Below are 27,191 nucleotides of genomic sequence, written 5' to 3' on the forward strand. Positions count from 1 at the left end.
TGTCGACTGGAAAAAAATGCACAACCTAAAAGGTGCGAATTATGTTTTATTCGGCGGACAAAACTGAGGACTTAAGCCTAGGACATAGCATCTCAGATCGCTCTGAGGGACGGCTCCAAAGAGGTGAGGGTGGGGCCAGGATCCACAGGAGTTTCTGCAACAAAGACCAGGTAGTCAGAACTTCAAAAGATTACTAAGAAATGGACAAATTCTTGGAAAGGTACAACTGTCCAAAACAGAACCAGGAAGAATTAGAAAATATAAACAGACCAATCACAAGTAATGAAATTGAAATTGATTAAAAATCTTCCAACAAATAAAAGTCAAGGATCAGTTGGTTTCACAGGTGAATTCTATCAAACATTTAGAGAAGAGCTAACACTCATCCTTCTCAAACTCTTCCAAAAAATTGCAGAGGGAGGAGCACTCCCAAACTCATTTTATGAGGCCACCATCACTCTGATACCAAAAGTAGACAAAGATATCACAAAAAAAGAAAAGTAAAGACCAATATCACTGATGAATATAGATGCAAAAATCCTCAACAAAACGAAAGAACTCAAAGATAACATAAATAGATGGAGAGATATACCATGTTCTTGGATTGGAAGAATCAATATTGTGAAAATGACGACACTACACAAAGCAATCTACAGATTCAATGCAATCCCTGCCAAACTACCAATGGCATTTTTCACAGAATTAGAACAAAAAATTTTGCAATTTGTATGGAAACACAAAAGATCCCGAATAGCCAAAGCAATCTTGAGAAAGACAAACGGAGCTGGAGGAATCAGGCTCCCAGACTTCAGACTGTACTACAAAGCTACAGTAATCAAGACAGTATGGTCCTGGCACAAAAACAGACATATAGATCAACGGTACAGGATAGAAAGCCCAGAGATAAACCCACACACCTATGGTCACCTTATCTTTGACAAAGGAGGCAAGAATATACAATGGAGAAAAGACAGCCTCTTCCATAAGTGGTGCTGGGAAAACTGGACAGCTACATGTAAAAGAATGAAATTACAACACTCCCTAACACCATACACAAAAATAAAATGGATTAAAGACCTAAATGTAAGACCGGACACTATAAAACTCTTAGAGGAAAACATAGGAAAAACACTCTTTGACATAAATCACAGCAAGATCTTTTTTGAGCCACCTCCCAGAGTAATGAAAATAAAAACAAAAATAAACAAACGGAGATTGACCCTTTGTCAATTGCTTCATTTGCAAATATTTTCTCCCATTCTGAGGGCTGTCTCACTAGGTCCCATATGTTTATTTTTGTTTTTATTTCCATTTCTCTAGGAGGTGGGTCAAAAAGGACCTTGCTAAAGCAGAAACTAACATACCACTGTAAAGCAATTATACTCCAATAAAGATGTTACAAAAAAAGTAAACAAATGGGACATAATGAAACTTAAAAGCTTTTGCACAGAAAAGGAAACCATAAACAAGACTAAAAGACAGCTCTCAGAATGGGAGAATATATTTGCAAATGAAGCAACTGACAAAGGATTAATCTCCAAAATATACAAGCAGCTCAATATCAAGAAAACAAACAACCCAATCAAAGAGTGGGTGGAAGACCTAAACAGACATTTCTCCAAAGAAGACAGGTGGCCAAGAGGCACATGAAAAGATGCTCAACATCACTAATTATTAGAGAAATGCACGTCAATACTACAAGGAGGTATCAGCTCACACCAGTCAGAATGGCCAACATCAAAAAATCTACAAACAATAAATACTGGAAAGGGTGTGGAGAAAAGGGAACCCTCTTGCACTGTTGGTGGGAATGTAAATTGATACAGCCACTATGGAGAACAGTATGAAGTTTCCTTACAAAACTAAAAAGAGAACTACCATATGACCCAGCAATCCCACTACTGGGCATATACCCTGAGAAAACCCTAATTCAAAAAGACACGTGTACCCCAGTGTTCACTGCAGCTCTATTTACAATAGTCAGGACATGGAAACAACCTAAATGTCCATCGACAGATGAATGGATAAAGAAGATGTGGTACATATACACAATGGAATATTACTCAGCCATAAAAAGGAATGAAATTGGGTCATTTGTAGAGATGTGGATGGACCTAGAGTCTGTGATACAGAGTGAAGTAAGTCAGAAAGAGAAAAAAAATATCATATACTAAAGCATATATGTGGAATCTAGAAAAATGGTACAGATGAACCTATTTGCAGGGCAGGAATAGAGATGCAGATCTAGAGAACGGACATGTGGACACGGAGTGGGGGCAAGGGGAGGGTGGGATGAATTGGGAGATTAAGACTGACATATATACACGACCATGTGTAAAATAGATAGCTAGTGGGAACCTGCTGTATAGCGCAGGGAGCTCAGCTCGGTGCTCTGTGATGATCTAGATGGGTGGGATGGATGAGGCGGTGGGAGGGAGGTCCAAGAGGGAGGGGATATATGTATACATACAGCTGATTCACTTCCTTGTACAACGGAAACTAACACAACACTGTAAAGCAACTATACTCCAGTTAAAAAAAGAAAGAAAGAAAGAAAAAGAAAAGCAGATATCTCAAGTTAAGGAATTTAGTGTTTTTCATATATGGGAAGATAAGAGTCTGGGCTCACTGAAATCGTTCCTTTGATGTGCACCTCAGCTCTCTGGGGCCAGTATCCTGTGCTTTCTCGTCCTGAGTTCACTCTGGGCTCACCACAGGGGTGGCTATAATGTGATGGCTTGCTGGCTGCAATATCCTTTGTTTACTGATATGGCAGGGGGCATTTTTTTTTTTATCGATAGGTGAAATATCATCAAGCTTGGACGTATGGCTTACTTCAGTATCATTTGTCCTATACGCCAAATGCTAATTTTAGTCACTGTTTACTTGTTTAAATAAAATGAAAAAGCTTTAGCAGATATGACAGTAACTTGACAAGAGTTTTAGAAGGAATTTTAATTCACTGATTCATTGATAAGGTACCATGTTAAGAACACAGGACAAAGTATCACAGCCTTCCATACCCTGACCTTTCCTTTCCTGTGATGGAATATGTTATACAACTCAGGGCTGTCACAAATGACTCCAGAGTACTAAGTGTTTCACAAGGTTGTTTGTTCAGTAGATTTGTTTTATTACTCTGCAGAGTGTTTACAACAACAGAGCTCAGTCCTGATGCTTCTTTTCAAATGACCCTTCTCCCTTTGCACAAAGGCAGGACGCCAGAGGGATGAGCATTAGGTCGCAGATAATAAACTTCATTACACTTCCTCTGTTTAGACAGCAGGAAGCAGCCAGAGTGTAAGAGAAATCTAGGTTACTTACTAGGAAGTGGTGCTCTCTGACGACAGGATCTCTTTAGCTATGCATGCCTGGAGAAGCTCCCCAGCCCTGACAGTCCCAGAGCCACTAAAGGCCAGTTAGCCTGGGAGGAGGGAGAGGGGGAAGGTCCACCTGGGGCTTTAAGGAGGTCTCCATCACCACCTCCCACCATCACCTCCTGTCCAACACCCGCTATCATGCAGCTTTCTCTGGCATAGCTCAAAGAAAGAGGATTTGCAGACATCATTTCATTAAGAGACCTATCAGGGATCCAGGACCAAAACGAGTGTGACAAATGACCTGTGCCGGAGTTTGCTGTCTTAGTGGCTGAAGAAAACCATAGCCGGAGTTATCTGAATTCTTCCCTGAGGATGTTAAGACATAACCAGAAAGGAGGAATCGGTGCTGTAAGTGACTATTAAAGGAGGGGCATGGGCGTGCTGGCTTGTCCACTAACCAGGAGCATGGAGTGGGCAGCAGCACATCCATCAGCCATAGGGTGGCCAGATTCTGCCACTATAAGATGCCTAGTTAAACTGGAAAAATAGCTCTTCTGGCTGAGTTTCGTAATTTATTGAAAAAAAAAGCTGAATACAGGGCATTGAGGGCATCCTGACAAATTAATCCAGCACCAGGACAAAATCACTAGATCCAGGACACGACTCCTATATACAGGGCACCTGGCAACCCTAATCAGACCTCCAGCCTTGGGCTGAGGTTGCCCGTGTCATGTCTGGTCCTCAGAAGTACGGGATGCATGGCTCAAGAGAAGATGCTCTACCCGGCCCATGTGACCCTTGGCAATTGTGTTCCGCAGCACTTGGGGAGGTGCACTGCGCTGACCCCAGCAACCGGAGGAATGCCCCAAGTGTCAGTGGAGTAAAACAACTTCCTGTCATGGGGCGGAGAGGGGCTGCCAGACAGCACAAAACCACTAGGCTTCCAGCCGGGGACATTTTCTTTTTCCCCTTAACTTTTCCTTCAGCTTCAGGAATTGGCCGTTCACTGGCGCAGCCCAGAGTCCTTATGAGCTTTAAGGAAGCCACTCTCTTCAGCCCTCTATGACAATAACGACAAGTTCACTTGGACATGCATTATTATTACGGGCTAATTATTGTGCCTCAAGATAGCACCCAAACAGCTGCAAGATGCTACTTCTAATTAAGCTCTGGAACAATTTCAGCTAGTTAAATAAAGATATTGCTCAAAATGACTTTTAAAAAAAGATGCCATTCTGAAATAATATGAAGGCTGAGCAAAAACTTTTTAACGAACTGACAACTGAGAAGGGGCAATGCTGAGAGAGAGTCTATAATTTAGAGTCGCTATAAATTTTTTAAAAAGCCAGGACAAAAAAACAAATAACACAGAATACAAGTTGTAGGGGAAAAACCAAAGAGATGATCAAATAAAAACCATCATCAATGCTGCAACAGAGGTGCGCCACTCAGGCTACAGGTATCAAGGGCCACCTCACTTCTGCAGAGCCACCCAGGACACACATACATTCCATCCTACCTTTCACACTTGATAGGATTAAAATCTTAGCAACGTTCCAAGTCCACCTGAACACAAATCAATTAACTAGGCAAAAAGAAACATAACCAGAGGCTAACTTTTAGGTAAGAATATTTAATAGCTGCTGTGATTCATGAGTTATTTCTAATAACCATCAAACTGCGGGAAATAAGTAAGAAAATCGCATTAGAAACGTGTGCGTAACCATCTGCTTTCAGTCAAAGATTATGGGAAGCATCAGAGCTAAGTCAAGCGATGGGACAGCAGGGTGCCTTACTAGTCTGAAATGAAGGGTTTCAGCCCAGCTCAGCAGAGGGGAAGAGCAAGTCTTTTCTGTCGGGAAGCAATGAGAGGGAGGATGGGGTGCAAGTGGGCTCTGCTCTGCGTCCCTGGTGACCCTGTCCACGCTGGGCACCGCTGGAGTTGCACTCAAGGACAGAGAAGCCCTCCAGACTGTTCCCAAATGGACCTGTTTATTCACCCGCGTGTCTGCAATGCCAAATTGGCATCCGGCACATCACATATGTTCACTGTGTATTAGCCACAGGCAAGAATGAATGGATGAATATGGATGGAGGGATGGATGGATGGATGGATGACGGATGGATGAGCTGGCCCAGGAGATCAAGCCCTGACCCACATCCGAGGGCTCAGGGAGGCTAGAATATTTGGTAGCCCCCAGCTCTCCCTGGAGTCCTTGCATTCCAAGTAGATTTTCCACTGTGGGGTTCAGCTCTTTCGAGGTTCTTGATAACCACAATTCTCATTAGGCATTTGGCATTTATGGCTGGGTACTGCTCCCCTCCACTTCTGGAGCTAGTTCCTGAATGGAGGGAAGCTCGTCTTTTACACATCAGGATCCCCCAAAGCACATCTTACCACTATGCATAGTTAGAAATGTTCTGATCTAAGGGATCATCAGTTTATAACTGCACTAACAGATGTCTCAGAGCCAGTGGTATGTCCAGGAACTCCTACCACGCAAACACCCCCCCCCACACACACACCCACACACTCAGAGCCTGCTCTAGAGGTGGGGGGGGAATCCACCCTCTGGCAATCTGCATTGGTCTTTATTCTCTCCATCCAACATTACTGTACATAAACGTCAGGACCCAGTGAACAGAGGTCATACCTACTGTTCATAATGTTCCCAGCTCCCAAGAACACGAGAACGAGATGCTTGCAGCGAGGGGACCGAGAACACGGTGGGTAGGAGGCAGGGAGCAGTTGGGACAGGTGTTGCTTTGACTCTGCCAGAACAGGGAGGGAGTGGAAGAGACGCGCACCAAGCAAGTCATGCCTCGTTCTGAGCCACGAGCATGAAGTAATTTCTAGAAAACGAAGCTAACGGTGTGAGAACTAAATGCTTTCATGGATGCTGTCCCACACGGTCAAAATGATTAAGAGAAAGGGCAAGCCCATATTTCACAGAGCTCTTTTCAATCATTTTTAATCTATGAAAGGATTTATTTATAATCTAAACATTTTAAAGGTAAAACCGAACACACGAAATAAATAATGTAGAGAGAGCCACAGGCAAATCCCCCGAAGATTCAGAAGCCCTGAGGTCCAGATGTACTGTCTGCAGACATTCCAATTATTCAAGACCAGTGGCTGCACCTTTTCTTGTTAATGGCTCCATGGAAAGAACTCCATCTCACTCTGCTTGGTAACCGACTCCTTCCTGTGTCCAGAGAGTCAGTCATCACCTTCACCCCTCTCGTCACAACGTTCCCCATTTTAAATAATCTGGGGGCCTGGTGACACAGAGATCACTCATTCCCAAAGCTCATACAATTGAAAACAAACAAACAAAAAAGCCCAGGAAATTCTCCTTGACTTCCTTCTCTCCTACATGGACGTTTAACTACAGTGAGCTGCCGCTGGAAACAAAACACTGTGCTGTAATTCCTGACGGTGTCAAATACGAGTTTAATTGGCTACACACACAGGCTTATCCAATTACAGTTTTAATCTAATTATTTCTATCAACTATTATCTATCTACCTACCTACCTACCTATCTATCCATCCATCCACGTACCTATCCATCCATCTACCCATCTATCCATCCATCCATCTATCCATCTATCATCTGTCTACCTACCTACCTATCTATCTATCCATCTACCTAACCATCTATCTATTATCTATCTACCCATCCATATCTCTCTCTTTACATCCATGTAAACATTTGGCTAGAAGACCTTCAAAAGGTGCCCAAGTTTTTGAGATTCTCCTATTTTCAACCAATACATAAAGGTACTAAACTATGGGGCCTCAAACTATCTTGAACTTTAAATCTCAGGGGTTTTTTTTTTCCTTTACCTTTGAGATTAAAGGTAAGGAAGATGTACTGCCACCTAATTCAAAGTCATTTGAACACTATGGCCTCGGCTGACACTTTACAAAATGCTAAGTAGCATCTGGTGAAAAGGGGACACAAGCCCCGTGACTCGACTTCTGCATGTGTTCGAGAGAAGGCTGGGTGAGGGGGAGCGAGGCTCTGAGGAGGCAGCTGCCGGTTTCCAAGTCTCCCAACCACAGGCGTTTTCCAGAAGCCGTCCCCCGGCCTTGCCTCTCACCCACATCCCCACTGTATCCCTGCACAAAAGGGCCAAGGCTGCCTCGTGAGCTCCAGCAGGGGACCGTCCCCCAAAGCTACCTATTGGAAAGCTATGTGTGCTGAGCGACCAAAGGAGCACAGTCCTAAATAATTATGTGTTAACTGAGAAGAAGGGAACTTAGAAAGTGGAACATAATCAGAAACCAGTTTAACTACTAGAAGCTCCTGGCACAATTACAGTCCCTAAAATGACTTTATTATGACAGGGCCACAGGCATTTCTGTATCTCTCTTACCCAGTGTTTGCTGCCAGTGGAAGTGGAAGATGAGAGGCCTTATTACTACAGAGAGAAATACATCTATCGAGAGACGCCCTGAGCTTCCAGTGCAAGGCAAAGCCCCATTTCTCAAACGGTGAAGCTGTGGGGCTTCTCCTATTCCTTCTCTAAACTTACTTTAAGCTGTATAATTAGATTGCACAGTGCAATATGAGGGCATTTAAATACCTCTGGCATTCACATAAGAGTCGTTCTGGGGGGAAACAAGAAATCTGCATCTTTTACCAAAATGTTTTGCCCAAAGTGGTTAGACAAAAGGCAACGAATGCAAAGCGACACAGCCTATCCCTGCAGAACAGTAAGTCAAGGGATCGTGGCTGGAAATTCGCCTGAAAATGATTCTTCCGCATCATTCAGGAATGCTGGGAAGGAGGGGCAACTGCAGGTGAAGTGATGGAAGAGGTGCAGAGGCTGTCACTTCAATTCCAAGGGACGGATGCTTTCCTCCCGCTGATCGGTCTCCTGGCATCTCCCACAAGCAGCATGGCGTCAAGTCAGTGTCTAAACAGCATCAGCCACTTCCCTTGGTGGGATCTTGGGTGAGGAACGAAGACCACGTGAGCACAGAGAAGTGACTTCTAGGAAAGACCCTGGTGTGTCTCGAGGTGAAGTGATGCACAAAAGGTGGGGGGCTTTGGTGGGACCCACCCCAGTCTCTGCAACTTGGGAAACAGTGGGAAGGCCAGTGTCATGAGAACTTTCTGGGAATGAGGCTGGAAGAGTTGGCTGGGGCCGTGAGAGGTTGGAGACACCAAGGTGCAGAATTTGCACCTCTGATGGTAGGCAATGGGGGCCCTGAGGACTTGAAAGCAGGGAAGAGGCCAGAGAGACAAAAGGGTCGGCCGCCCTTGTTTCCTGAATGCATGAGACTTCCTCATTTCTTTTTCAAATCAGTAAGACTTCGACATCCATCAGACTCCTAACTAAAATGCAAATTGCTCTGAACCTTTCTGCTGGCCAGCTCTGGGAGATCCACAGATCTGGGAGAAGTGGGCTCAGTCCGCGAGGCCCAGGAATACAGAGAATCCCCAGGGAGAGTCTGCTCCAGACTAAGAAGGCCTCATCCCTGCTGGGGGTCTCCTGGAGCAGACAGCTGTGGGCCCTGGTCTGCAGCTCTGACTCATGCTCAACACACTGGTGCTCTAGAGGCACAGTCCGTCTCCTGTCTCAGGTTCCGGCCAAAACAGTGCGTGTCGCGCATGAACCACTGTGGGCTGAAGGCGAGACATCCTGAAAGTGGCGGGACCGAACACCGCTCTCTGCCACTTGACCACCCGCCTAACTTTCTGCTGCTTTGCTGGTAAAGCATCTTCTGAGCACCCTGTATGTTCCAGGCAGTGTTGCTACTTCACAGACATCACCGTGTGTGACGCTCACAAGTCTTGGGGGGTATGAATTACCTAATATTTTACAAATAAGGAAACGAAAGCTCAGAGGAGCAAAAGTCCATGTTCCTTACAGTAGGCTTAGATCAAGGTGACAAATGGTCACAATTGTGCCACCTTCCTTAGGAGCGTCAGTGAGGTCAGCACGATACAAGTATAACCCTGCAACCGTGTTCCTTTTACACTGTATGGAGGAAAATTTCCAACATACGCAAAAGTAGACAGCAAAAGAGACCCCCGTACTCCTCACTCAGCTTCAACCATTACCACCTTCTGCTCCTGCTGGCTTCCACTCTCCCCCATCCTGCCCCCCTCCCACATTATTATTATTGTTGTTAGTTTTAAACAGACGGGATTCCTAAGGGCAGCTTCAGGTTCACAGCAAGATCGAATGGAATGTACAGAGCGTTCCCCACCCCCGCTGGCTCCCCCACGACTGACATGCTGCACCAGGGCGGTACATGCGTTCTAACTGATGGACTTACATCGGCTCGTCATCGTCACCCAAAGTGCAGAGCGCCGTTAGGGTTCCCTCCTGGGGCTGTACGTTCTACGGCTTTGGACAAATACACAAGAACACATTTCCACCGTCACAGTATCATACAGAATAGTGTCACTGTGCTAAAAACCCTCTGCGCTCTGCCTGTCCACCCTCCCCCTCCCACGGGGCCCCTGCGAGCCACTGATCTTTACTGTCTCCATAGATCTGGTTTTTCCAGGATGTCATTCTGTTGAATCCTACAGCGTGTAGCCTTTTCATAGTGGCCCCTATTGTTTTTAGAATGTTTTCTAATTTTTCCCAGGTTTAAGACCCTTAACAGTTAAGGCACTTTACAGCAAAGACTTGAAACACATTCTCTTGTCAAACTCTTTTCTAACTCATCTGGGCAGCAAGTGCCTGCCGTACACAGAGTTCATGGGTCATCACGGCCTCCAGGCACATCCTGCTCCACAGCCTGGGCTAATGCTCAGGAAGCACCTCTGCCCCGACGGGCTGGAGGGTTTAGGGTGGGTCGCTCTATGGACAATGGCTTATTAGCACAGACCTCACCAGGCTCTTCTGACGTCTCCATGTCTGTGATGCGGCAGTTGTCTCATGAACGGCATCAATTACTGTTACGACTAATACACACCCACCCCTGGCTTCTTCCCATGCTGCCTACAACTATTTCTCCCATCCTTCAAGGCAAGGTTCCCCACAGCCTAATTTTGTAAAAAAAGATTTTTGATTTCTTTTTTAATAAAGACTTTTAAAAATTGTGGTAAAGTACATGTAACACAAAATTGACCACCTTAACCATTTTTAAATGTACGCACGTTTCGGTGGCATTAAATACGTTCACCTTGTGGTGCAACCATCACCCCCATCCATTTCCAGAGCTCTTTTCATAAAACAGAAACTCTGTCCTGATTAAACAGTAACTCTCTACTCTCTCCAGCCCCTGGCCCCTGGCAACCACCCTTCTCCTTTCTGTCTCTAGGATTTTGATTACTCTAGGGACCTCATAGAAGTGGAATCCTACAATGTCTGTCATTTCGTGTCTGGCTTACTTAACTCAGCATAATGTCCTCAAGGTTCATCCATGTTGTAGCATGTGTCAGAACGTCCTTCCTATTAAAGGCTGAATAATATTCTATTGTATGGATAATACCACATTTTATTTATCCACTCATCCATGGATGGGCACTTGGGTTGCTTCCACCTTTCGGCTGCAGTGAAGAATGCTACTGTAAATATGGGTGAACAAATATCTCTTCAAGTCCCTGCTTTCAATTCTTTGGGGTCTATACCCAGAAGTGGACTTGCTAGGTCAGGTGGTAATTCTATGTTTAGTTTTCTGAGGAACCTCCATACTGTTTTCCGCAGCGGTCGTACCATTTTACATTCTGGCCAACAGTTCAAGGTTCCAATTCCTCCACATCTTTGCCAACACTTGCGTTTTTCTGTTTTGGGTTTTTATGCTTTTGTTTTTGTTTTGGGATAGTAGCCATTCTAATGGGTGTGAGGTGGTATAAATAAAGTTTTCTTAGAACACAACCACATCTTTTCAATGAGGGATTTTCTATGGCTGTCTTCGCACGACAAAGGCAGTGTTGAACAGTGATGCCCGCAAAGGTACCTGGCCCTTAACAGAAAGTTTTGCCAACCTCTGCAAAGCTGTGCTTCAGTTCTGATCTGTCCTCTACACAGACTTTTGGAGAGTTCTTCACCTATTTCAGGAGGGAGCCAGGGCTCTCATCGGTTTCTTGGCATCAGAAAATAAAGCTTGTTGATCAAACAGATGTTAAAAAGCCCCCTCCAGAGCTTAGAGAAAACAGCTTCCTTATTTGAGCCTAGGAGTGGTGTTACCAAGAGTTGGGAGAGGAACCTCCCTGGCAGTCCAGTGGTTAAGACTCTGCACTTCCACTGCAGGGGGTGAAGGTTCGACCCCTGATTGGGGAAGATCCCATATGCTGCGAGGTGTGGGCAAAAAAAAAAAAAAAAAAAAAAAAAAAGAGTTGGGAGAAAAACGATTTGGAAACCAAAGTCGGCAGGTTCCCTCCATGTGCACCTCCAGGTGCAACTAACTGACTAACAGTTTTATTTCAGGGTCAAGTTTTTTAAATGTATAAAGCCACCCTCTCCCTCTACTCTCTAATACCTTCTTCTTCTACTTTCCTCTCCATCCCCAATCCTGCCTGCCTCACCTATTTCAACATCACACAACATCACAAAATAAGTGTTGGCTGATTTAGGGACATCCTGGGTAAAGGGGGAAAATCCCCAAGACAGACACATCAGGAAGGCCCAACAGCAAATGCTAAGAAGTGAGATGTCGCCATTGACGGAGGGGCCATGCAAGGGACAGGCATATCTCCATTCTAGAATCATCCACGTCGAATAAGCGAGGGTCCTGGCTGACCCCAGAGACCCCCGCCACCAGCACCCCAGCATCCATCTGGCAAGCCTCCTCCTTCCTCTCCCACGGTCCACCCGTTGTTCCCGTGATTATAACTAGAGGCGTCAGGACAGCCATGGTGGATCTGCCCAAGGACAGCCACGGGTGGGTAGGCTAGGGGGCAGAGGAAGCGGGAGGGAGGCGTGACCACTGACCCATCCCTTAGCCATACTCCCTGACTGCCCTGGAAGACATGCTTTCCAGGGTGTAAGAGCGTGTGTATCTGTCACCGAAGTATTTTCTGAGTTCCAGATTATGTGGGAGTAGGGGGTGGTGGTAGAAATGAGGACTCAAGAGTCGCTTTTTAGTGACGAAACATTTTGGAAATAAATAGTGGTGACGGTTGCACAACAAGGTGGATGGAATGAATGCCACTGAACTGTACCCATACATACGGTTAAAATGGCAAATTTTACCCCAATAAAAAAAAAAAAGAAAGAAAAACATGAGAAGGGAAGAGAACAGAGTATTTCCAGAAACTGCAGCAGGGGGAATCCTGATTTTTCTGTTCATAACCCCACCATCATCAGTATGACGCAGTGCCATGATTTAAAAACAAACAAACAAAAATAAACCAACAAATGAAGAAGAACCAACTTGGGAATAAGAACTTCTGAATTTTCCTCCCCAGAGAGCCAGGTTGTTCAGATTTATTTTGGGAGGAGGTGGGGCATTAAAAAAAGTGTGAATATAAATAAACAGAAAGCTGATAGTGACAACCACCATCCGCCCAGAGGCCTTTAAGATCCTAGAACATCATTTCTCACTTAACGTCACACATGACAGTGGTCACCTAACAGGGCATGTCTCAAATCTACTGCAAGTCCATTGACACTTCATTCCCTATAGCACTCAGCAGTGTATCTTGTATAAAATACAGTACAATTGAATCCGCTTAGTAAGCCCAAGAAAACATGAAGTGGTCAGAGGCTCTGAGCCAACTGCAGGGCCCAGAGCAAAAAATCTTAAGAGAAACTAGCATAGTTACACAAAGGGGATGATTCTTTCCAGCTATTTCACACTCAGAATATATTAGCTATGCCCAGAATCTATCCCGGTTCATTTTCATGACTTGCTAATGGGCACTGTCATCATTTAGCAAACGAATGTAATTTGCTTTAGGTTCGTTTGCCAAAGGCTAAAAACTGGGACAAGGTTTTCTGCCCATTTGGGGGGCTGGGTGCTTGCACGTGTGCATGGAGCAGGCACCTGGCAGCTGGCGGTGTTTCCACATTTTCCCTCCTCACTGGTGTTCGGCTTCTTCTACTCACTACTCGTTTAGCTTCCCTCCCACTAGGCTGGTGGGCCTCTCCGTGGGGGGGGGGGGGGTACCCCTCAGAGAGCTCTGTGCCTAAATCACGTCCCATCACTCAGGCTGTGCAACCTTGGGCTAGTGAATGAACACCTCTGAACTCCAGTTTTCCTTATCGAGGTCTGTGAGTGGGGGAGATAGAGGGGTCAGTGTCTGCAAAGGGCTTGGGTCATTCTAGCTGCTCAGTAATTGGCAGGTGCTATCGGGAGTGTGATAAAGATACAAAAAATGAAGACCTCTGTCCTCTTCCTTGTTATTTGTTTCCAAAGAGGCCTCTGAGGAGCTCTTCAGCTTGTAGTGAGCAAAGGAGACTTTACAAGATCAGCGCTCCTGAAAGCTCAGGTGCTGTTGAAGCTCTTAGAAAACAATGTCTTGTAACTTCAGGTCTTTGATTTTATTGGGGCTTAGAATTCTCATCACTCAATGGTCGAGTGTATGGAACTTTCTTCCACTATCTTCATCCACGGAGAGCAGCTCAGGCAGTGCCAAAGACTTTCATGGAAGGGGTAACTTCTCAAGACGGAAAAGGGTGGCCTGGTGAGGGTCACGCGCGGGTTTGGAGACTAACAGTGCTGCAGAGACAGGTCCCAGCCCAGGGCCGCAGCTCATCCCCAGCTCCCGGCTGGACAGGCATCACGTGAAGGCCGCCTGCCCTGGGCAGTGCCGCCATCTTGGTAGGCTGTCTGCTGGTGTGTAACGAATTACCACAAATGTAGTGGCTTCAGCAACCGTTATGCCACAGTTTCACAGGTCAGAACTCCCTGCAGGCTAAGTGGGGTCCTTGCTCGAGGTCTCAGAAGGCCTTGGTCCAGGCACTGCCCAGGGTGGGTTCTAACAGGAGGCTCTTGACTTCCAGGCTCACAGGCAGAAGCCAGTTCTCTGCAGTTGTAGGTCTGAGGCCCCCATTTCCTTGCTGCCGGCTGGGGTCCCCTCTCTACTCTTACGAGCCACCTGCATATTCCCTCTCATGTGGCCGTCATCACATCAGCATTTGAGTCCTTCTGATGCTTCAAACTCCCACTTCCTTCTGCCATGAGCCAGAGAAAAGACTCTCCTTTTATAGGACTCCTGGGACGACATGAGGCCCACCCAGATAAGCTCCCTGTCTTAAGATCAACTAATTATATCTGCAAAAATCCCTTTTTCCAGGCGATGCACAGTCACAGGAACGATAATGTATCCTATTCATACTCCCATCCACGCCCCAGCAGAGGAGATTCTCCAAGGACCCTCTCTGACCACTTGGAACAACGAACCTCTATGCCAAACTGCTTTTTCTGGGTCCCACTTTCATTCTTCCGCAAGCGAGAGAGAGAGAGAGAGAGAGAGAGAGAGAGAGAGAGAGAGAGAGAGAGGGCGGGGGGAAGGCTGCCATCATGGAATTCTCTCTTTTGTTGGCTGCCATGCTGTTCTGAGTATCTGAGACAAGATAAAAGACTCAGCTTAGTGAAGGGGAGGTCGGTGGAAGCTAAAACTCGAAATACCAACCTGAACCAGGTCTTGCAAGAATGAAGTGGCTCTTTCAGAAGCTGTTTGTTTGCAATCCACTGAGTGACACTTTCTATTAACAGGCATAACCTTATTCCAAGCCCAGGATGCCGTCTGATTCCAAGCTCATTTACTTGCTGGATTCAGTGTAGCAACCCAGAACACAAGAGCTCAAGAACTGAATAATGATTTTCTTCCCCATACAGTCCATAAAAATCACCTCAACAGCCATTCTTATTTACATAATTCCTCTGATTTATCCTAAAGAAATGAGGCTTTCTTTTTAGCGAGAGTAGCACGGTCCTGCACATTAAGTACAGAACTAGAATGTCCCATGCCCGTGTTATAACCCTAAGCAAGGAAATATAAAATTGGACAGTATCATATCTCAGAGGTCTGCAAACTACAGCCCATGGGCTAAGTCCACTCGTCTGCCTGTGTGTGTAAATAAAGTTTTCCTGGCACAGAGGCATGCCCATTCATTTACATGTTGCAACAGTGAAGGTAGAGCCCACACAAAGCTGAAAATATGGCCTATTTATTTTATTTTATTTTTTATTTCTATAAATTTATTTATTTTATTTATTGTATTTTTGGCTGCGTTGGGTCTTCGTTGCTGCGTGCGGGCTTTTCTCTAGTTGCGGCGAGCCAGGGCTACTCTTTCTTGTGGTGAGTGGGCGGGCTTCTCATTGCAGTGGCTTCTCCTGTTGCGGAGCACGGGCTCTAGGCGCACAGGCTTCAGTAGTTGTGGCTCGCGGGCTCTAGAGCACAGGCTCAGTAGCTGTGGCCCACGGGCTTAGTTGCTCCGCGCATGTGGGACCTTCCCGGGCCAGGGCTCGAACCCGTGTCTCCTGCATTGGCAGGCGGATTCTTAACAACTGCGCCACTAGGGAAGTCCTGACCTATTATTTAAACAAATGATTTTCAAGCAGAAAAGATGTAATTACCTATTCCAATCTCTAAAAACAGTTTCCACTACTTTCTCTCTCTGTAAACTAATTATTCCTCCCCTACTTGCTTGTTTAAATCTGTTTACTTTTTACAATTAAGACCGTTTGATCTTGTTTATTCTTTCCTGGATAGAACAGTGAGCATCTCCGCATCCTCAACCACAGCCATCAAGCAACCCTGAGCTTCCCCCTCATCAAGAGCCTCGCCACGAGACTGGAAGACTAGAATCAAGCCTTGGTTAGTGTTGAGAGGCAGGTTAGCACAATGGTTAGAGTAGGGACTCCAATGATAAACAGCCTGAGATGAAATCTGGCTTCTACCACTGACCCACTGTGCAAACTTGAGCTGGTTTCCTCCTCCATGAAATGGGTGTCAAGAGTAATCGACCTGCTAGGTGGTGAAGGTTAAATGAGCTAAAACGTGTACAGTGCCTGGAACACAATAAGCTCAAGGTGAGTGTTAGGAGGTCTGAAAATTATGCTCAAGTACTTCATCAGAGAGTGCTGGTTTAAGGGATAAATTCTAAGTGCTACTACAGACAGCTGGTCACCAACCTTTAATCAGAAAACCACATTCCAGAAGACTGCGTGGGCAAGTGCTCTGGCTAAGCTTCTTCTTGATCGAAAGCAGAAGCGTGAGAAGAATAATTGTTAGAAATTATTTTCTTTTGGGAAATGTGTGCCTTCTTTTTTTTTTTTTTTTGCGGTACGCGGCCCTCTCACTGTTGTGGCCTCTCCCATTGCGGAGCACAGGCTCTGGACGCGCAGGCTCAGCAGCCATGGCTCACAGGCCCAGCCGCTTCACCCAGCCGCTCCGCGGCATGTGGGATCTTCCTGGACCGGGGCACGAACCCGTGTCCCCTGCATCGGCAGGCGGACTCTCAACCACTGCACCACCAGGGAAGCCCTGTGTGCCTTCTTAATGAATATAATGGTTAATAGAAGTGGGCCATCCTAGTGGAAATCAATGCTATGCAAGGGAAGTGGATCAGCTAAAATATTTTAGGGACTCTGTTCGCTCCTGTGTGAAGTGGGTGCTTGGTTCCAAGGAGCCCGGTGTTGACGGACGGGGGGCCCAGAGCTTGACCCTACGCTCTAGTGTCAAGTCACTGGTCTGGAGGGCTCTGGTTGCCTGATGGTGACTATAGGCTTGTATGAACCTTGCCTCCCAAAGATTTTCTCAACACCTAAACTGACAGAGAAATGGGGCATCTTGAAGTCTCAGAACAAACTGTGTGCATTGATTGTTGGTGAGAAAGCATTTCTTTTTTTTTTTTGCGGTACGCGGGCCTCTCACTGTTGTGGCCTCTCCCATTGCGGAGCACAGGCTCCGGACGCGCAGGCTCAGCGGCCATGGCTCACGGGCCCAGACGCTCCACGGCATGTGGGATCTTCCCGGACTGGGGCACGAACCCGTGTCCCCTGCATCGGCAGGCGGACTCCCAACCACTGTGCCACCAGGGAAGCCCAGAAAGCGTTTCTTAATAGATGTCTCTGTGTGGCAGACTTCGACCTGACACTTTCACTATAACTTGGTAGCAAAGTGGTGAACAGCTACCTTTCACCCATTTTCACTAATGAACAGCTCACAGTATCTATGAAAAAGAACCTAGAACATGCCTTCGGTCAGTTCCCAATAGTACTGCTCTCCCCCAAACAGAGGCATGATGGGCCCTGGACTGGACTTCAGCTGTCACATCTGCAAAACGGGCTTGGAGACAATGCTGCCTGGGAGATGGTGTACATAGGGGTCCCCGATCCTGCCCTGGAAACTCAGTGGGGGCCAATCAGAGCTGTCTTCTTCAGGTGCCCCCCCTCTGAAATCAACTTTCCAGTCGTTTCTAATTTCTAATATCGACACGTTACTTTAACGAATGCCCAATTAATGGCAAGTCTGAGATGACAGGGGACGACGGTGATGTCTGCTTCGTGTCTCCCAGGAGAGGTGGCTGGTGCCAGGTTGTCAACTGAATTTGAGATGGTTTATTTCTGCTCAGCCCCTCGCCGTCATTTCGGGTCCAGGGGTTGAAGGCATCAGAAGCAGATTTCTCTTCCCATAAAGTGTCCTCTGAGTCAACATCTACAGCACACTTTTGAGGGCCTGGAGAATGTCTCTGTGGACCTGCTGCTTCCTGATCCCGTGACAACACACAGCGAAGCTGGGAGAGCCGAAGGACCCCGCCCACCTCAAGATTCAAGAACCAGCATCCTCCCTGAAATACTTCTTTCCACCTCTGCTGCGACCCCTCACCCTGGAGAGACGGCACAAGACTCAGATGCATGGCGGATTACTCCACAGTTGACCTGGACACCACCCATCAGTGAGAGAAACCCTGGACACCGGCTGAGATGCTGAAATGCAGTCGAAGAAAAGTCGCCTCTTGCTCATCCCATGCAAGGACAAGGGAGGTGACACTGATCAAGCAACCCTTACAAGCACCTACTGTGCCAGGACTCACCTGTACGCTCATGTGCTCTCTACAGTGCACAGGTGGGAACCATGAAATCAGCCCTCGCCCAGGTTGCCCAGACAGTAGGTGCAGAGCCAGGAAGCCCAATGACGGCCCGTCCTTCTCCCTGCCCCACGGCTCACTGGCCACACGGTGTGCAGAAGGCAGAGGCTGACGCCCAGACACAGGCACCCACATGCAGGAGGCACCCCACATGCAGGAGGCACCCACATGCAGGAGGCACCCACACACGTAACGGAGCTGCCTGGCCTTACCATGGAGGTACCCTTTACAGATAACTCAGATTTGGCCTTTACAAGATACATGAGGGAAACTACAGTTTAAACAGCCTGCCTTCCTTTTCCACAACTGGCTGAAAGGAAATACACGCACTTGGCTCAAGCCCCAGGAGCATGCATGGTCGAGACGGTCCTGATGGAAGGGGACATCCCGAGAGGCTGGGGAAGGAGGGCGTGGGGCCATAGGGCATGTGGGAGCAGAGCCGTCCACATATAAAACCTGCTTGGCAGACCAGGTTGCAGGGAAGGTCACGTCTCCGGTTTTCCCAGGAGACGTTAGTTTACACGCTGTGGGAAGCAGCAGTCACACAGCCCGGTACTGGGGGGCACCACGGTCAGTGGGGGGTGGGGTAACCTCGCGGGGGTCACAGAGCTCCAGGTTATGGGGAAAGCAGGGGCGGATGTCGTCATTCTCCACTTTACAAGGGAATGTGGAAAAGGCGTGGGAGGGAAGGACGGGTGGAAGAGGTGGGACTCTGTACCCACGGGAAGTGGCTGAAGTCACCCCTATAACGGCACATGTTGGGCCGGATTATTCCTGAGATTCTTGGGGCTCTAACGTGGAGTGACTCGATAACATCTGAGCACCCAGAATTTGTGAAGGACACAGGGGAAGCCCTCATCCGTGGCCAGACCAGGGGCTCTGCCTCGAGGGTCATCTCTGCCCAGCCTTCCACTCCCCACGTCCCCACCCCAGGGAGCGGGCAGAACACTGTAAAAGGGGAACCCAGGGTGGAGGGGAACTCGGGAAGGTCCCTGGAGAGGAGGGCGGAGCCTTTTGAAGAGCCGAGGGTGCAAAGGAGAATAAACACCTTTCTCTCTGCTCCAGACTGAGTCACCCCACCTGCCCGAAGTGTGAAGCAGCATCACGAATTTACACTGTAATGCGTCTGATTACGTTTTTACGTTGAGATAAAGAACATCTTTATGAAGCTGCCATTTAGACGGAAATCCACAAATGTCAAGTGAAAACAAGAGGAGGGGACAGCCGTGCTCGGGCTGATTTATTCTCAGGGCCACAAGCAGACGTCACCGGGAGTCCCGGACCCCTACCTGGCCCGGGCTGGAAAGAGGCAAGGCCAAGGGGACAGGGGAAGTCGAGCGATGTCCCTGAGTGCACTACTTTCCTAAGACTGCTGTAACAAATTACCACAACTTAGTGGTTTAAAACGACACCAATGTATTATCTCACACTTCTGGAGGTCAGAGTCCAGAACGGATCTTACTGGGCTAAAATTGAAGTATCAGAAGAGCTGCATTCCTTCTGGAGGCTCTAGGGAAGGTTCCATCTTCTTGCCTCTTCCAGCTTTCCACCTTCTGTCTGTAACCTTAAGATGCCCCAGTCATGTAGCCTAAAGTATTCACAGGATCGGGGGGTTGGGGTATGTGCATCTTAGGGGGACTCGTGCTCTGCCCACCATACTGACAGAATCAAATGACCTGGCAACCATAACGCCTGTATTGGTCCAAAGTACCGATATGGTGCATCTCTCCCTGCTCCAGCTACCTGAGCTACTGCCCAAGGGCTGATATTCTTCCCTATTCCTTTCATGGTAACGACCCTGCCTCCTGCAAGGCAGAGTCCACAGGTAGCCATTTCTGTATCCTACAGACCATCAGTTACATAATAGGTTCCCAGTTAACATAAGAATGATTATCGATTATTAATTATTGATGACAGCATGCAAATAACACGTCCATCATTAACATGGCATTTACCATGCTGAATAGTTAGTCCAGGGAGCAGCAAACTTCTTCCGTAAAAGGCCAGATAGGCTCTGCCGGCCATTTGGTCTCGGTTGTAACTACTCAACTCTGCTGCTGTAGCAAAAAACAAACGAGTGCGGGCTTCCCTGGTGGCGCAGTGGTTGAGAGTCCGTCTGCCGATGCAGGGTATGCGGGTTCGTGCCCCGGTCCGGGAAGATCCCACATGCCGCAGAGCGGCTGGGCCCATGAGCCATGGCCGCTGAGCCTGCGCATCCGGAGCCTGTGCTCTGCAACGGGAGAGGCCGCGACAGTGAGAGGCCCGTGCACGGCAAAAACAAACAAACGAGTGGGTGTGCCAATAAAACTTCTTTTACGAACACTGGGATTTGAATTTCATATAATTCTTGTGTGTCATGAAATGTTATTCTTTTGACTTTTTGCTTTCGACCCTTTACAAACGTAAACACTGTTTTTAGCTCGTAGGCCATAAAAACAGACAAACAAAAATGACCAAACCTAATAAAACAAAACAGGTGGCAAGCCAGATGTGGCCCATAGGTTGCAGTTTGCTGACCTCTGGTTTAAGGAGTTAGGTTTGTGCCCATTTCCCACTGCCCCTCGTTCTTGCCCTCTGGTTCTTGAACGAGACTGAGCACCAACTGTGCACTGGGAACTGCGCTGATCAGGGGTGAGTGAGGGGCGGAAGCTGGGGTGCGGGAGGACCACGAGGTTTCAAAGACGCCGGCCTGTGCCCAGCGCACCAGGATGGAAGGTGTCATTTACGGTGATAACCACTGTGATGGGATCAGAGCACGGAGAAATCTCCCCTGGGGAGTGAGATCTTGGCTTCAGGCTTGGGGTTCCGCTGCTGTCAGTGAGGTCTGGGATCAGGTGGGAGGTCAAGGGTGGGATGTATACATTTGAAACTAGATCTGAGCCCAGGTACAAACAGATCCTTAGGAACGGATGAGAGAACACGGAAAAGAGATTTTAGAATAAGTGGGACAAAAGGAAGGCCAAGAATAGAGCCTAGGGAAACTCCAACCTTTCTGGGCAGAGGAAGTAGAACCTGGAGGCGAGCGGAGGGGAAGGGAGGGGAGGGGGAAGGGTTCCCATGGTCTGGGCTGGGCTGACTCCCTTCCACACCAGCTGCATTGACTACTCCATAAATACTTCTAGAGCAAACCAGTGCCCAAAGGAACAATGTGACACCGGATTTTAAGCTTGGGATCTGCCGCCTGTCACCACTGCTGCTCTAGCCCCTTCCCTCCTCTTCCCACGTCCAGGCTCTGGGCTCATCACCCTCCCCGTACACCTGCTGCTCAGCCCGTCTGCCTTGGGCCCATTTCTCAGCTTGTCTCCGGTTTACAGCCCCGTTGCCCGGCTCTGACCTTATTTTGGACCTTCATCAGGTCCATGGTGCTGGATTTAATGCTATCCAACCCGACGTGCTCCCAGCCACGCGGCTGCGCGCGAAGGAGCCCTGGGCTTCCCGTTCTACTTACACAGCTGCTTGCTGGCTGCACTGGCCCCTGTGTGTCAGCAGCCCCAGCCTTCCCAGCCAGCCTTCTGGAAAGGCTCAAAATAGATTTAAAAAAACAAAACAAACAAACAAAAAAAACCGAACTCCACATCTGCCTCTGCTCTCCCTGCCAGATTCCTTCTTCTTCTTCTTTTTTTTTTTTTTAATGACCCCTTTATTTCTTTCATGCCCTCACCCTAGTCGGCTATGTCTGTGCTAAAGAGGGGAGGGGGTGAGGCAAAGCTCGGGAGTCTGCAAAGCCAGGCCCCAGACCTTCTGCCCAGTCGACGGCTACTGGAACGAAGAGAGGGAGAAGAATCCTGAGCACAGACCAGGTGCAGAAGCGCTCTGGGTCCTACCTTTTTACCCCTGAGAAAAAGTCCAAGGGGCAGAGGCCACTGCCTGTAAAATATGAAGGATTAGGGCTCCACCTCATGGGTTGATTTAAGATTAAGTGAGACGCGAGATGAGTGGATAAGGGCTAGCATCCCTTTTGTTTCACATTAAAAACTTGTTTTTAAACTGAAGTATAGTTGATTTACAACTGTTGTGTTAGGGCTAGCATCCTACTTCCCCTTTACCTAGGAGTCCATAAGGTTCTCATGCAGGAAGCAAGTCGTGGAGCAAAGACCAAAGTCTGTCTGCTTCAAAGCCCATGCTCCTTAGCCACAGTTAATAAAACAAAGCAGTTCAGACACATGTGGCCATGCTGTGCTCTGCTTCTGGAAAGCCTGGCAGAGATGATCCAAAGGCCACCTTCTCACATGACTATGATATTTGGGAACCAGACACGGCTTGGGCTGAAGGAGATGGAATCCAGGATCTCCTTGTTCTGCCTAGTCAATTGCATTCACCAAAAAAATAATTCCGTTTTCCGTGTTACTCCACTTTTCACCACCCGAACGTGGCCATGACCACGGTAGGCAGTGACTTTGCTATTAACAGGAGGCAGCTGGGTGATCACGGGCTAATGATCATACTTGCTAATGCTAAGTGACTTATTACCCATAAACCCACGCGTAAAGGGCTCCGGGAAGCCCCCGCCAGCTGAACACATGCAACTTAAGCTTCTTAATTGAAAATATAATCTGTATTGCAGAGATTAAAATATATTGGATTCATTTGGGCTCTATTCTTCCCCATTGTCCCACATACATTTTCTTTATGCTACACAATCAAATTAGTTCCCCTGCTACGGAAATTATTTCCGCACAATAAATCAGTTTTACGGTGAGGCTATGTCTGAATGTCTTATTTAAAGGAAAAGCAAACTGGGGATGGAAACAATTTTCTTCCTGATGCGATCAGTGTTCACACCACATGCTTTTGGCAATCTCTGTTGGTTTTCTCTCTTTTGATTTCTTAGTTTTCTTGTCTTCCCCTTTATCGCCCTTGGGAAGGCTTTGGTTCTGTGCAGTGGGGAAAAGGCAGGTAGGAGCAAGCCTGAGAGGAAAAGCCTTGGTACTCCAGCCTCTCGTCCAGGGACGGCCCATTCCCACCCTCCCCGGAAGCCATCCGGACCCCTGCCAGGGACAGCACAGCCGTCCAGGGGCTCTCCAGCCCCTTGCCATATTTTTTTTTTCATAGCACTTATAGTTGCTGACGTTACCTGATCTAGTTATATATTTGGTGATTACTGTCTGAGGCCACACTGGTTAGAAGGCAAACCCCGTGAAGGCAGGGGCCTGATCCGGGCTATGCAGTGTTAGATACCTGGCGTCTACAGCAGGGCCTGGCACAAATCTAGACCAACAGTCAAACACATTACAAAACGAGACGATGCCACCATATTGGGGCCGACGTGTGGTGAGCTTCGTTCCCGCTGAAAGCGGGTAAGGGAGGGAAAGTGTTCACCAAAGGTGTCCTCGGGGCCCTAACACGTTATGGGGATGTGTTAACTTGTAGGATGAGCCCAGGCCTCACTGACCTTTCAGTGCTTCCCACGTGCAGGACCTTTGCAAGTGCTGTCCCCACTCCCTAGAGGGCTCCTGCTTCCTGCCTGGACACACCCGGCTAACTCCTTCCACTTCCTCAGCTCCCAGCCTTCCCAGGCCCACTCATCCCTCATAACACGCTCCTATAGGACCATGTATCTCTTCACCAGGGTGCCTGGGTCACATGTGCCATTAGACATTCACTTGTTTGGCGGTTTGAGCCAAGTCCAGCTTCCTCCTGTGGACCCTCAGCTGCCTGATGGTAGGCTCCACACCTGTCTTTGCTTACATTTATCCCCAGCATCTAGCACTCTATGTGGCCTTAGCAGGCACTCGATGAACACTTGACTAGAGAAAGAATGAACCAATGTTGCCATGAAAATGATCCCCAAGTTCACTCATCATTTCAAATCTGAATGAGGTTGAATTTAGCAAACCTGTGTCCGTTTGTCTCATGTACGTCTCTACGTTAAGATGGGACAAGAGAAGGCTGATAACTGCTGGGTGCCGACTCTGGCCCGGAGAGGCTGCAAGACACCCTGCCTGCCTTCAGAATAGGGGCTGATTATGACCCAAAGGCCACTGTCTTCCTGGTCCATCAGTATCACTAAGGCAGAGCCTATGGGCGCTAGAACGGCAGCAAGTTCCACTGGTGGGGACTACAGTGCACCTCACAGCACAGCGGCTGTGTGTGTTCAGACACCCTGGGGTGTCCAAGTAAGAACTCGGGTGTCCATCGGTAACTCACGGAGCTGGAAAGGCACCAGCATATTAGTGGACCACCATGTCAGTGGCGTTCAGAACTTTGAAAGATTGAACGTTGTAAGTTGTTCAAAGCCTGCCGTGTTTATTATCTCAACTAACCAAACCCTATGTGGTGGCTCCAGGACATGTCTGTCTTGAACTGCCATCCAGGACGCTGCAGCCCAGGCTGGGGTTTCAGGGAACTACCTTCTCAATGTCACCAATGAATAAACTGGAACCAGAATCCAGAGCGCCGAACCCTGGTCATTGGACATGGTGTATGTGTTCTCACCAGCCGACTGTCACTTCTATGATTATAAATTAACTCAGGGGATCAGAGGCGCAGTGGCCTGCTTGAGTGGCAAGACCCCTGGACTCCAGGTTAGACATTTGAGAATTACCTGTACGAACAGGGCAGGCAAATGAAGAAAAATGTGTAGCATTTCAAGCAAAGGATTTCAATATTATATATCAAGTTTGAGAAAAAAACACCATTTCAGTGCTGCTTTGTAAAAGGCTGTAGTGGACTAAGCCTTCCTCTCTGGGTCCAGCCACACTAAGATGCACAGAGTGCACTAACAGAGCAGGGCTGTTTTAAACTCGGGATCCTGGAATCAGAACAGAGTGCGTGTGTCACTGCACCCGGACCCACAGGCTTATACAAAAATACACCCTTAATGAGGTCACAGAGTTAAGACTGAAATGGCTGAAATGCATAGTGTGGGCCCAGAAAAACTGTCAGCAAAGTCTCAAAATAGCTTTACTAAGGTCTGTCAAATTTGGGGAAATAATTCAGGAAAATGATACAAGTGCATACACGGACGCAGCAGCTCATTGGAGCATAAGGCAGCTCAGGGAACAAGGTTTGGGGTGAGACATCTGATTATTTAAGATTTAGGAATTTCTTTGTTCGATGCTGGCAGTTTTCATCCCCTGATGGTGTGTGGGTCTTCATTCTTGGTGGCAGTGTCTATTTCCAAGTTCATGGGCACAGATGCCTGAAAATGCTCTGGGTGATGGGGGTTGGGGAGTGGGGTGGCCCCAGAGGTGCCAGTTGCCTGGGGAATGTGAGGGATCCCTGTCTCGGGCCCTAGTCTGTGGTTTCCCTGTCCTTTTGCTTTAGTTTTTCTGCAGGATAGTGCTGTTTCATAAACCCACACTCAGTTATCTTGTCAACACTATCCTATTGGGTTAAAGTCATACATCTTTGCTAAAATCACCCACGGTCTGAAAAAATAAACCCAAGAAATACAAAAATAACAACCCAAACACAGTACTTTCAAATACAAAAAAGAAAGAAGAAACAAAGCAAAACGTTTGTTTTTAATGCTCTGTTTAAAATGCATCCAAATAAAAGCTAAACAGCATATGGATGGCTTTTTATACTTTCTTCTAAACGTGATTTCTGATTTCTAAGAAAAAAAAATCAATATTCCCTCCTATCTTTTCACCAATGCTGTGGAGTTTTACTATTGGATAAATATAGTCCATCCGTCTCTTTTCCCCAGAAATTCTAAATAAAAGTACTCAAATGCCTGTTCCCCCGTTGGCTGAGAAGGATGCATGAAACCCTGAAATTCAGCTGATGTGCCTCTGGGGGCGGCACTCATAACAGGTAAGGAAACAGGGTTCCGTGTTCATTTGCTAGGTTTGCCGTAATGAAGTACCACAGACGGGCGGTGTACACACAACAGAAATGTACTTCCTCGCGACGCTGGAGGCTGGGAGTCCGAGATCAAGGTGGCAGCAGGGCTGGTTTCTGGTGAGGTCTCTCTCCTTGGCTTGTAGACGGCCGTTTCCTCCCTGTGTCCTCACACGGTCCTCCCTCTGTGTGGGTCTGTGTCCTGATCTCCTCTTCTTACAAGGACACTAGTCAAATTGGATTAGGGTTCACCCTAATGATCTCGTTTTAACTTTAATTAGGCCCTATCTCCAAATACAGTCACATTCTGACGTCCTTGGGTTAGGACTTCAACACATGAATTCTGGTGAGGACACAATTCAGCTCAGAATAGGTTCATTCCTGTGGAATCTTTATCATCTCTCTTTTTTTTTTTTTTTTTTGTGGTATGCGGGCCTCTCACTGTCGTGGCCTCTCCCGTCGCAGAGCACAGGCTCCGGATGTGCAGGCTCAGCGGCCATGGCTCACGGGCCTAGTTGCTTCATGGCATGTGGGATCCTCCCGGACCAGGGCACGAACCCGTGTCCCCTGCATCAGCAGGCAGACTCTCAACAACTGTGCCACCAGGGAAGCCCTATCATCTCTTTTTAACAGTCCACAGAACGTGGTTCCCATGAGGTACCTATGGATTTGGTGGTACTTTTCCCCTTTGCCAACTTTCCATGCCACCAAATCCCAAACCTTTGTCATGGGGGAGGGGGCAGGTCTGCACTGTGCCGACTGGATAACCCCCTTGGCATAAGGAAGAATGAGCTGGCCTAGTCTAACCCTAAGACCAGGAAGCACCTCTGGCCAGCACCAGCTGGGCTGGAATGGGGGACTTGCCTCTCCCAGGGCTCTCTGCCCTGGTGGTGCTGCTTATATGCTACAGTCATCACCTTATCACTGTCACTACTGTCTTTACGTGTCCATCTGCCCATCTCCTTGAAAGCAGAGCCCAACTCCTTCATCTCTGAATCTCCAACGCACAGAGTAAAGACACAACACACTCTCTGAACAGCAACCCCTACAGTGTGTGGACTCATAAAAAGCCTGT

At 47.6% G+C, this 27,191-nt stretch overlaps 1 protein-coding gene across 7 annotated transcripts in view; it reads right to left on the reverse strand.

Annotated features, from left to right (window-relative positions):
- DOCK1 (dedicator of cytokinesis 1) overlaps positions 1 to 27,191 on the reverse strand; it is a 526,777-nt gene that overhangs the window by 117,686 nt on the left and 381,900 nt on the right. The window lies entirely within an intron of this gene.

This window comes from Pseudorca crassidens, chromosome 16, assembly GCF_039906515.1.
Source record: "Pseudorca crassidens isolate mPseCra1 chromosome 16, mPseCra1.hap1, whole genome shotgun sequence".
NCBI classification, from domain to species: Eukaryota; Metazoa; Chordata; class Mammalia; order Artiodactyla; family Delphinidae; genus Pseudorca; species Pseudorca crassidens.